Source organism: Pleurodeles waltl, chromosome 7, assembly GCF_031143425.1.
Source record: "Pleurodeles waltl isolate 20211129_DDA chromosome 7, aPleWal1.hap1.20221129, whole genome shotgun sequence".
Lineage (NCBI taxonomy): Eukaryota > Metazoa > Chordata > Amphibia > Caudata > Salamandridae > Pleurodeles > Pleurodeles waltl.
In genome coordinates, this window is record NC_090446.1 from 694,586,841 (window position 1) to 694,599,845 (window position 13,005).

Here is a 13,005-nt window from a genome sequence, read left to right on the forward strand (position 1 = left end):
CCTGGGAAGAACGTTATGTTATATTTTTAGTAAATGCTTCATTACCACAATACGTGGCTACTAGGTACTGAACATTGAATCCAAATACTTTCAATGAGGTACTACTTCCGAAAATGCAAGGTTTTTCTGATGTTTACAGACTGTGATCTTCCAGTAGATGGACAGATGAGGAAGCATACTCCATAGGGGCGCAGCTGCTATTAAGAAGGCCCAACTATTAGTTCGGGCCTTTGAGAAAACAACATTTACTTTAATTTCAGAGAACTGCCAAGGGATATCATACTCCTACATAGGGTTAACATTTATAAATAAGAAACTGAGGTCTATCTGCATGCACATATTTAAGGATCCAAAAAGTGCATTAAATTCAATCAATCATTAGATTTGCATAGCGTGGCTCATCACTCTGGGGGTATCCAGGCTTTGAGGGTGGTCGCTGTAAGTCAGTAGCTACTCCTCAAAGAACCATGTCCTGAGCCTTTTCCTGAAGTCGAGAATGGTGAGCAGGGTGCACAGGTAGGACGGGACGTCATTTCAGCTTTTGGCAACGAGGTATGAGAAGGAATGCCCTCTGCTGCTGCTACAATTAATTCTTGGGACATGCGCGAGGGTGAGAGGTGTTGAATGGAGTTCCCTGGAGGGCTGGTGGAAGGAGAGTCTGTGCTTCGTCCAATGTTGTGGAAGGCTTTGTATGCGATGGTGAGAACCTTTAATTTGTACCTCTTGTTCACAGGCAGTCAGTGGAGACCGCAGAGGAGGTGTATGAGCTGGGCAGGGAGTCCGACATAGAGGGCGTTTCTTTAGTCTAGTCTGCTGATGATGATGGCTTGGGTGACAGTCCCTTTAGTTTCAATAGGGATCCATCTGAAGATTTTCAGTCGCATGCAGAGGTTGTAGAAATTGGATGAAGCCACTGCGTTTATCTACTGTTTGAGGGTTAGTTTGCTGTCGAGGATGCAGAGATTGATGGTGTGGTCAGTCAGGGGTGGGCCTGTCAAACAGTGGAGGCCCACCAGGAGTTGTCCCCAGGGGACAGGTTGTTTCTGAAAATGATCACCTCTGTCTTGTCCGTTTTCAGTTTAAAGCAGTTGGATTTCATCCAATCGGTGACCTGTCTCATGGCACTGCTGAAGTTGTCTCTGGGGGTGGCGTGGTCTTCAGAGAGGAAGAGTATGAGTTGGGTGTCAGTGTATGAAATGATGCTGAGTCCATGTGAACATACACTCTCGGCCAAGGGCGTCACGTAGATGTTGAAAAAGGTGGGGCTAAGGAAGGAACCCTGGGGGACGCAGCATATGTTGCGCTAAGGTTCTGAGATGAATGGTGAGAGGCAGACCCTCAGGGTGCAGACTTTGATGAAGGCATGGATCCATTTGAGTGCATTGCTTCAGCTTCCAATGTGGTTGAGTCTGGAGGTGAGTGTTTGGTGGGAGATGGTGTCAAACGCAGCTGAGTGATCTAGTAGGATCAAGGCTGCATTCTCTCCGAATTTAAGGAGTTATCTAATGACATCCATTGCGGCAATGATGGCAGTCTTGGTAGTGTGGCTGAAGCAGAAACCGCATTGGGAGGAGTCTAGTAGGTTGTGCCTTTCCCGGTGATCAGAGAGCTATTTGTTGATGGCTCTTTCCAGGACCTTTACTGCTCAGAAGCTAGTTATTTCATTTGACTGGCTCAGTCACCAACCGAGCTTAAGTATTTAGTACACATTTCCAATGGCTTAAAAAAGAATTTGGGAAACCCACCCCAAAGTACTATTTCCTTAAGTTGGTCTAGATACTCTAATTACAGTAAAATGGGAAGAAACAGTTGAACTTCACTTATGCAAGAGCTCAACATAAAACAAAGAGGTATTAGAAGTCATATTGTCTTTCCAACCTGTATATTGCATGAACAGGTCCCAATGTTCAACCTGTGCATTGAGCCTCAATGTTTCCTCTGTGACATCAGGAGCCTCTATTCACAAGTATGCAAGTGGCACCCAGCTCTTCTGCAACCTCCAAAAATGACACTTTAACTCTATGCTCAACTATCCCTAGCTCCAATGGCTGCAAACTTTCAGAAATAATTGAGTTTATACTCTACTGATCCCAAAACTCAAAATACGTTTGAATTGATGATCTTTAATGATTTCAAATATCCAGCTCTCCCTGTCTCTCACAGAAAAATGCTTGGTTTTCAGCATTTAGTACCTCTTTTTCCATGTTACCTCACATCAACAGCATTGCCAAAACTACCAGTCTTTACCTCAAAGTTTTCTAGACAAGCTTCTACCAAGCTACTTAGCATCTTAAATGAACAAAGAACAGAAAAGAACACAATATGCTTGAAATACTCAGATTGAGAATAGCCCAAGTGTTAAACCTATCAGAAGAGTATTGCTGTAGTGGTTGTATTCACCTGCTAAGCACTGTATTATATATGTCATTTAAAAAACAAAATGGCGGGCATGGCTCAAGTATGAACGAAAGATGCATTTTGCACAGTTTTCACCAATGGAAATTTTAAAGCCTGAAAGTTGTTAGCGTCTGGCAGGTGTTTTCTCAGTGAGTGGCTTGCTACATAATAGATTAGAAATGCTTTACAACTCAATCAATCAATCACAGAATTGTAGAGTGCGGTTAATCACCCATAGGGTCTCAAGGCACTGTTTGTGGGTGTGCTGCTCAGTCAAAGAGCCAGGTCTTGAGGTCCTTCCTGAACTGCTTCAGTGAAGTGGTCTGCTTGAGGGGTAGCATGTTCCATCTCCGGGCTGCTAGGTAGGAGAAGGATCTTCCTCCTGCTGTGCTTTTCTAGATCTTGGTGACAGCTGCAAGGGCGAGCTGGGAGGAACGGCGATGTCTGTTGGCCATGTAGAAGGCGAGGTGGTGGTTGAGATATGCTGGTCCTATTTTGTGCCAGCATAGGTCTCTGCGGTGGGAGGAGATGTGGCTGTGTCGGGGGATGTCCAGGATGAGTCTGACTGCTACATTCTGGGCTCTTTATAGTCTTGATTGAAGTTTCTTGGTGATGCTGGCATAGAGTGCATTGCCATAGTCCAGTTTGCTAATGATGAGTGTGTGGGTGACTGTCTTCCTCATGTCAGAGGGAATCCACTTAAAAATCTTCTGCAGGAGTCGAAGGGTGCGAAAGCATGATGAAGAGACGGCGTTGACTTGGTGGGTCATGGATAGAGAGGTGTCCAGGATGATGCACAGGCTCATCCTGGGGGGTAGTTTTCCAGATCTGTGGGCCACCAGGAATCGTTCCAGGCAGAAGGTGTGGAGCTGATTACGAGGGTCTCTATCTTGTCCAAGTTGAGATTGAGGCAGCTGGCCTCCAACCAGGTGGCGACTGCTCTCATCCCATTGTGGAAAATTCTTTTGGCCTTAGTAGAGTCCTCAGACAGGGAGAGGATCAGTTGGGTGTCATTGGCAGAGGATACTATGTTGTTGTATGCCGGTGTTGTTTGATGATCTTGGCAAGCGGGGCCATATAGAAGTTGAATGGCTTAGTGAATATCCTTGAGGCACTCCGCAGCATGTCTCTCTGGGTTCTGACGTGAACGGTGGTAGTCTGACACACTGTGTTCTTCTGGTGAGGAAGGACCTGATTCAATCCAGAGCTTTATCTCAGATGCCGGCGTTGTGTAGTCTGTCCCAGACAGTGGAGTGGCAGAGTGTGTCAAATGTAGCGGAGATGTCGAGGAGGATGAGTGAGGTTGTGCCTCTGCGGTCCAGAATGATGCGTATGTCAACAGTGGCTGCTAAGAGTGCAGTTTCAGTGCTGGGGTTGCTTCTGAATCCAGATTGGGATGGGTCTAGGATATAGTGTGTCTCGAGGAATTTAGTGAGTTGCTGGTTGACGACCTTCTCTGTAACCTTGGCTGGGAAAGGGAGCAGAGAGATGGGTCTGTAGTTCTTCAGCTCCCTGGAAACAAAATTACAGGCAATGAGTGAATGCAGATATTTCTGAAATTAGCATTTATGTTCTCCTGTAAAGATATACAAACTAGGCTATTCTTTTTTTCTAGTAAAATTCAGAGCTAGGAAACTGCAGTACTCAATTTGTGCTCGTGGGACCCCCTGGCATTCTTCTTGCCAGACACCTTTACTTGAAAAAATACTGGTCCTGATATTCCATGAGAAAGCTATGCGCATGTACAACACGTGGCAATTTCTCTATAACCGTCAGTAACCAGGATTGCTATGGCTATACTGTTACTTATTGATGCAAAAATACCATGCTGTAAATTTGGTACCGGTGTATCAAAAATGCAATACAGAAATATACAAAAAATTACACTTGGCAACCTTTTGGAATTTGTCCACTGTAAACACATCAGGGTTTTTTAAAGTACTATGCACTTGTGTTTTTAAAAAAAAATACTTATGCTATTTTGTTTTTTAACAACTTCTTTATTTTGCATTTTAAGAGGTAACAAAACACGACACATTGATCATGGCAAAAAGCGTACATCATTAGGAATTAATAAAGTGAATACAGCAAGAGGCGGGTAGCGTTATAATTTACATCATAGGATCAATACATAGTCATGAAGGCGGAGCTGGGTACTGGGAGATCTTAAGCTGCCTCTTCGCTCCCCCTGAAGACAAACGTAGGAATATGGGCCACTAGGAGAGTAACTATTCTGCATTGAGTCAATTGGACCACCATGAAAAGTCAATAGCATTTGTTACAGAGAAGTAGGATGTGGTCGGATTATGGAGAATCCTCCGCCGTTTCCGGGGATGAGAGGACCCACATATCCGAGGATCGAAGTGTCTCGGAGACTGTAAGATTCAGGCCCCCAGTCCTATTCTGACAGTGGATTTAAGTGAGGAAGGAGCGCCATATAGTCTCAAATTTGGCATGGCCATGGCCCTAAGACTGCAGGGAGATTTCCCATTGCGTATATGATCCAAACCTTGCTCCACCACAGATTATCAGTGGGAGCATGTGGTTGTTTCCACATTAGTGCTACACAGAGGCATGCTGCTAATAGAAGGTGTGACAGAAACCGGACTCGGGAGGTTGTAGTGGGAAGAGCCCTGTCTGCGCCGGGGCCTCCTAGAAGGACCAACAAGCATCCTGTGCAGTGTAATCTTTTGTGATATTATAGATGTTCTGGAGGATTATGTCCCAAAAGGATTGTACAGAGGGGCAAAGAAATCTATGCAATTTTGAGACATTTTTATGACTGACATTCTTTAAAAAAATTAAATAAATGCTTCCAGAATGCAACAATTCTTACGTTAAACCTAGTTTGTTGTAAACTACAGCTGCTAAAGGAAATGAGTAGAGCTAGCACAAGATACATTATAAATAGAAGGAACAAACCAGTAGGTGACAAAGGAATAAAAGACAAAGGATAAAGTAGAATGAGAGGATTGAGTAGGGTAATGATAAAGGACAGAGACAAGAGATAGAGAAGGAGGCAACGTCAATGGGGGGGGGGACGACAGTCACAGGAAAGCTGGCTTTCTTAAAACAATGTTGGGTACCAGCACTTCTTAAGATACCAATATCATCTGCTGTAATAGAGATAAAAGGTAAATAATAGGTAATACTGAATATGCTGAATTTAGAATATGAAAGATGAAAGTAACAGTTGCTACACCATTTAAAAATCTTTGACTGAAAAGCGTACTAATTACTGGTCAAAGCGTTAAGGGTAAAAAGGAACGCTCCATGGAAGTTGCATTGAAAAGGTCAAATTCAATATGCTGTGAGATCCCAGCTAAGCAGAAGTATGTTATACTGCCTCTGGGCTGATATTGACTTTAAGTGGGTTCAGCAGCCCATGCAACCTTGCACACACTTCAAGATTGGATGATTTAGGTGGTAGATCAACAAACTTTAGGGGTGGCTTTCTATGCCTAAATGGGCAGTCCACCATATTTGTATATTCACTGAAAAAACAGAAGTTAAAGTAACATTATAGTTAGGTAAAACGTTCTGTAACAACCTAAAGTTTTAAACTCTAAAAACCACTGAAATTCACCAGTTATAGTTATATTTATACGTACTCAAGTAACTATAACTGGTGCCCACCCCATGCACAGTTTTCTCATCAATAATTTCACTACAAATGTTGAAGGGATATGAATTATGTTATAAAAGATGTCATGGGTGATGTAATACATGGGGTAATTAGCAGTGCATGGCAAGGGCATGAGTTATAGTTATCTTAGGGCATGGAAAACAACGTACCTACCTTTGGTAACGCATTATCTGGTAGAGACTATCTAGCTGCAGATTCCTTACCTTTGATTTCCCCAGGCATCAGTCTGGACCCAGAAACCTTTAGTGAGCAATATCCCTTGCACGTGCAGTCAGGTGGCTCCATTCAGTTACGCGTGGTGCTGTTGGCGCCGGAAGTGACATTGTGGTTGCCTATATAGGCTCCAACCAGTTTGGCAGACACCAGTTACTTTTATAACTGTAGGAAGTTGGCTCAGTATATACTATCTCAAAGTGAGAGATAGTGTGCATTGAGTCCAAGGGTTCCCCATAGAGGTTGATAGTGGCAAAATTAGATAATTCTAATGCTCTATTTTGTGGTAGTGTGGTCGAGCAGTAGGCTTTTCAGAGGGTAGTGTTAAGCATTTGTTGTCCATACACATGCAATAAATGAGGAACACATCCTCAAAGACTTAACTCCAGGCCAATAGTTTTTTATATAGAAAGATATATTTTCTTAATTTATTTGAGAACCACAAGATTCAAGATTTGAAGTAAATACATAAAATGCAAGGTACTCCACACAGGTAAGTAAGGAACTTTGAATTGGAGCAGTAACATACACAGTATAGGTTGAAATGACAATGAGCTATTTTAAAAGTGGACACAGTGCAAAAATCAACAGTTTCTGGGGGAGGTAAATAAGGTTAAGTTTCTGAGGTAAATAAAGCACTTACAAGTTCAGTTTCCTGGGCATAGGCAGCCCACCGCTGGGGGTGTTCAAGGCAACCCCAAAGTTACCACACCAGCAACACAGGGCCGGTCAGGTGCAGAGGTCAAAGGAGGGCCCAAAACACATCGGCGCCTATGGAGAACAGGGGTGCTCCGGTTCCAGTCTGCCAACAGGTAAGTACCTGCGTCTGCAGAGGGCAGACCAGGGTTTTTTTGTAGAGCACTTGGTGGGAGGGGGGCACAAACAGGCACACAAATTACACCCTCAGCGGCACAGGGGCGGCCAGGTGCAGAGTGCTTAGTAGGCGTTGGGTTTTCTGTAGAAATCAACGGAGGGACCTAGGGGTCACTCTAGCGATGCAGGCAGGGCACAGGGGGGCTTCTCGGGCCAGCCACTGACTGGGCTAGGCAGAGGGTCGCCTGATGGTCACTCTTGTACTGGAGTTCGGTTCCTTTTAGTCCTGGGGGCTGTGGGTGCAGTGCTTGGTCCAGGTGTCGGATTCTTTGTACCAGGCAGTCGGGGTCAGGGGGAGCCTCTGGATCCTCTCTGCAGGTGTCGCTGTGGGGGTGCAGGGAGGTTGTCTCAGGTTACTCACAAGTTCGCATTCGCCTGGGAGTCCTCTATGCAGTGTTGGTTCTCTGGAGCTCGAGCCGGAGGAGTCGGGTGCAAAGGGTGAAGTCTCACACTTCCGGCGGGATCAGTGAGTTCTTTGAAAGTTGCTTCAAAGTTGCAAAAATGTTGCTGTCGGTGAACAGTGCTGCGGTTCTCGGGAGTTTCTTGGTCCTTCGGTTCAGGGCAGTCCTCCGAGGCTTCAGAGGTTGCTTGTCCCTGTCAGATGCGTTGCTATGCAGGTTCTGTGAGACTGGAGACAGGCCAGTAGGGATGGGGCCAAGTCAGTTGTCGTCTCCATCGTCTCTGCAGGGCTTTCAGGTCAACAGCCCTTCTTCTTTGTGTAGGTTGCAGGAATCTGATTTCCTGGGTCGCCCCTAAATACTAGATTTAGGGGTGTGTTTAGGTCAGGAGGGCAGTGGCCAATGGCTACTGTCCTGGAGGGTGGCTACACCCCCTTTTTGCCTCCTCCCTGAGGGGAGGGGGGCACATCCCTAATCCTATTGGGGGAATCCACCAATCTCAAGATGGAGGATTTCTAAAGGCAGGGGTCACCTCAGCGCAGGGCAGCTTAGGGGCAGTCGTGACTGGTGGGTGACTCCTTGTTTTTCTCATTATCCCCTCCAGCCTTGCCGCCAAAAGTGAGGGCAGTGTCCGGAGGGGCGTGCATCGCCAATAGCTGGGATGCCCTGGGGTTCTGTAACAAAAGGCTTGAGTCTTTGAGGCTCACCGCCAGGTGTTACAGTTCCTGCAGGGGGAGGTGAGAAGCACCTCCACCCAGTGCAGGCTTTGTTTCTGTCCTCAGAGAGCACAAAGGCTCTCACTCCAGGGGGGCAAAAAATCATCTCAGTGGCAGGATGGCACTGACCAGTCAGTCCTGCACTGAAGGATTGGGGAAATTACAGGGGGCATCTTTTAAGATGCCCTCTGTGTTCATTTTGTAATAGATTCAACAGTGGCATCAGTGTGGGTTTACTATTCTGAGAAGTTTGATACGAAACTTCCCAGTATCCAGTGTAGCCATTATGGAGCTGTGGAGTTTGTTTTGACGAACTCCCAGACCATATACTTAATATGGCCACAATGTACTTAAAATTTCTAAGAACCGACTTAGACACTGTAGGGGCATATTGCTCATGCAGCTATGCCCTCACCTGTGGTTCACCCTGCCTTAGGGCTGTAAGGCCTGCTAGAGGGGTGACTTACCAATGCCACAGGCAGTATTTTCTGGGTGTGGCATCCTGAGGGGGATGCCATGTCGACTTTGCCTTTTTCTCCCCACCAACACACCCAGTCTGCAATGGCAGTGTGCATGTGTTAGGTGAGGGGTCCCATAGGGTGGCACAACACATGCTGCAGCCCTTAGGGACCTTCCCTGGTCACAGGGCCCTTGGTACCACTGGTACCTTTTATAAGGGACTTATCTGTGTGCCAGGGGTGTGCCAGTTGTGGAAACAATGGTATATTTTTTGTGAAAACACTGGTGGTGGGGCCTGTTTAGCAGGGTCCCAGCACACTTGTCAGTTAAGTCAGCATCAATATCAGTCAAAAAGTGTTGGGGGGGGTGAACTGCAACAGGGAGCCATTTTCCTACAATAACTTTCCACACCGAACGCACAGAGCCATGACAAGAACGAGACGAGATTAAGGTCCCACTGAGGCATGATAAATGGAGTGGGAGGAAATAAATGGGTGAGACCTTTAAGGAATCGATTGACAATAGGAGATTTAAAGAGCGAGGGCTGATCAGGTAGTCTAAGAAAGGCCAAAATGGCCGAAAAATACCCTTTAAGGGTGCCCAAAGGAGCCCTCCTGGGCCAAAAAAAGAATGAACAAAAGAACCTCAGATAGAGGAGCAGAGATGGGATCAACAGATTTGTTGGTACACCATTCCACAAATTTATGCCAATGACAGGCGTATACCGTTTTGGTGGAGGGACACCTGGCTGCCAAGATAGCATCGCAGACTATGGGTGGAAGTTCAAAAGTCATCAACTGGCGCTGCTCAATCTCCACGCATGAAGGCGGAGGTTGGACAGGTTCAGGTGGAGAACCATTCTCTGTTGCTGCGACAGAAGATCCGCACGAAGACATAGTCTGAGTGGAGGATCGATGGCCATGCTCAATAGCTCTGGATACCATACTCTCCATGCCCAGTCCGGAGCCACAAGGTAACTTGGGCCGGGTCGTTCCTGATCTTCTTGAGAACTCTGGACAGAACTGGTAAAGGAGGCCAAAGTTCCACCCGAGACAAAAAGCATCTCCCAGCGAGTGCCACCTTTGAAACTCCAACACGCAAAACAGCTGACACTGCGTGTTCCTTGCAGAGGTGAACAGATCTAAGCAAGGCTCTCCCAAATGCTGAAAGAAACTTTGCACCACCTCTGGATGGAGATGCCTTTTGTGATCGGCTGTGCATCGAAGGCTGAGTTCGTCTGCTCTGGCTTTCAGAGAGCCTGCCAGATGTAATGCCCTGATGTTCCAGCCATTTCCACAGGCGTAGTGCCTCCTGACAAAGGGTCCTGGACCTTAACCCACCCTGTTTGTTGCAGTACCACATGGTGGTAGCGTTGTCCGTGAACACTTGCACTACTTTCCCTTTCAGAGAGGGAAGAAATGCTTTCAATTCAAACCTGGTCGCCTGGAGCTCCAGAAGACTGATATGGAGCCCAGACTCCGCCGGAGACCAGAGGCCTCTGATCTCCGCCTCCCCATCTGGCCGCCCCAAACCATAAGTGACCCATCTGTCACTAAGGATAGATCTGGCTGGGGAAGGGAGAGGGATCTGCCATGGACCCAATGCGGATTTGAAAGCCACCACTCCAGGTCTTTCGCAGAACACTCCGAGATTTACCTGATGCTGCACCCACTGGATCTTTAAGTTCCACTGCAGAACCCGCATATGCCATCTGGCATGTCTTAGAAGCAGGATGCAGGAGGCCATGAGGCCCCGCAGCCTCAGAGTCAGTCTCACCGAAACCCAAGACAGAGGCTGCAAGATCGGAATCATAGCCCAAATATCTTGGACTCGCTTTTCGGGAGGATAAGCCCAAAACTGCACTTTGTCCAGAACAGCTCAGATGAAAGGGAATGTCTGAGAGGGAGTCAAGTGTGACTTTGGCACATTGATAGTGAACCCCAGTGTGTGCAGGAGGCTTGCCGTAATCTGAAGGTCGGAGACAACTTTCTGGGGTTAGTCCGCTTTCAACAGCCAGTCGTCGAGGCAGGGCAAAACTGAGACCCCTAACCTGCTCAGATAAGCTGCAATCCCCGCCACCACCACCATCACTTTTGAGAACACCCGAGGGGCACGGGTAAGGCCGAAGGGGAGCACAGTAAACTAACAGTGCTCGTGACCTAACATGAATGGCAGGTAACATCTGTTGGCAGGCAGGATGGGAATGTGGAAATAAGCGTCCTGCAAGTCCAACGCTACCATCCAGCCTCCTGGGTCTAAGGCAGACAGAACCTGAACCAGGGTGAGCATTTAGAATTTCTCCTTCTTGAGGAAGTAATTGAGGTCCTGAGGGTCTAGGATAGGACGTAAGCCCTTGTCCTTTTTCAGCACCAGTAAGTAGCGGGAATAACAACCACTACCTACTTCTGGCACAGGGACCTTCTCTATTGCTCCCTTGGCCAAGACAGCCGTGACTTCCTGGTGCCAAGTGATCCTCCGGAAGATGGCTGACTGATGGAGGCATGGCTGGTGGGGAAGATTTGAAGGGGAGGGAATAGCCCTTTCGAACTATCTACGAAACTTACCTGTCTGTAGTGATGGATTCCCAGTGGGGCTGTTGATAGCGATTCCTGCGGAGTGAGGGGACGAACTAGGAGGGTTTGTAGGCTGAGGCGGGGGGGGGGGAGGTGGTGTCGGAGGGAAAACTGGGCTGACCTATGATTTTCTGTCCCACGCCCAAGTGGAGTTCCGCGTCCCCGGCAATGTAGTGGCTGAACAGCATGGGTGGCTTGGTGGCTGGGTTGGGGACAAGACAGGGAGCTGCTTTCATGGCCACGAAAGGGGCGAAAGGCAGACTGTCGGGGGGAGGGGCAGCGAAAAGGCCAAGGGACTGAGGCATAGCACTGGAGTCCTTGAACCTCTCCAAGGCTGAGTCGGCCTTGTCTCCAAAGAGACGGGAGCCATCAAAGGGTATGTCCATAAGAGACTGTTGGACATCCCCCGAAGAACCAGAAGTATGCAACCAGGAATGGTGTCTCAAGGCCACCGTCGTAGCAACCAATCTGCCCAGAGAGTCGGTCGTGTCCAGCACACATCGGATCGTGAACTTCGCCGCATCTCTCCCATCGGTGACAGCTTGGGAGACAATAGCACAGGCCTCCTCAGGTATCTGCATGATACTGTGTGACCATATCCCACAAAGAGTAGGTATAGTGGCCCAAAAGGCATGCAGTGTTCATGGACCTCAGCCCGAGACTGGAGGAAGAAGATATCCTCTTCCCACATTGTTCCTGTCTTTTTGGTTCCCTAACCGGGGGGTGCAAAAGGGAATGCTCCTGAGGAAGAGGAAGCCTGGATTACAAGACTCTCAGGCGTGGGGGGCTGGGACAGGAATTTAGGGTTGTTCGGGGCGGGCCGATGGTGGGGTGCGATTGTTCTACACAGGAGCCCCTGTGTTGGGTCTGGACCAAGTACCCAAGAGGACATCGGTGAGGGCCCCATTGAATGGCAGAAGGGCTCAGATGTGGAAGCCCCTGGCTGAAGCACCTCTGTCAGGAGATCTGACCTGACCTGTACAGTAGGCAGCTCAAGGCCAAGAACCTCAGCCGCCCTACTAACCACCATAGAATAAGTCGCTCCCTCCGCCGTAGCCACAGTAGGAGACAGCATACCAATGTCTGGAGAAGTGTCCAGTCCACTGGCCTCGCCCAATTCCTGTTCCCAGTCCAATGTACAGTAATCCTGGTATTCATAAGGGTCCAGGGACCCCTCCAATCCCTCCCCGAATTCGTACCCATAAAGAAAAGTGTCCAAATCCGACCTGGGGTGAGTAGGCCCAATCGTAGCCAGAGACGACGTCGGGCGATGCCATTCCGACTTTGAGTCGTCAAGGACGAGGATCGGGTCGACAGCGATGGTGGGCACCACCGATGTCCGGAGCGTCGACAATTGATCCGGTGCCGGGGAAGTTCTCAGTGGTACTAACGGCGTCAGCGCAGATTCGGAGGGGGACCTCAGTGGCCGGAGCCGAAGCCGCCGGTGCGGAACTCGAAGGCCCCCGACTGAACCCCTTGGGCCCAAAGGTATGGTATCGGGGTCAGCCTGCCCAAAAATGAGGTGCATGGTCTCATAAATCTCCTTTAATTGGACAGGTGTCGCTCCGGCCCCCAGAAATTCGAGGAAGCGTGGAGCGGACCCAGAAGTAGGCTCCGAAGACAGAGGCCTCGAGTCTACGCTCCTCTGACATCACATCAGCCGAGTGACAATTTGAAGTTGAAGGGTTACGGGACCGCTTCAACTTCTTATTCTTACCTGTGCCCGAAGA

The 13,005-nt window shown here is 48.2% G+C and overlaps 1 protein-coding gene across 2 annotated transcripts in view; it reads right to left on the minus strand.

The window, feature by feature from the left end:
* ARHGAP26 (Rho GTPase activating protein 26) overlaps window positions 1–13,005 on the minus strand; it is a 1,945,875-nt gene that overhangs the window by 858,966 nt on the left and 1,073,904 nt on the right. The window lies entirely within an intron of this gene.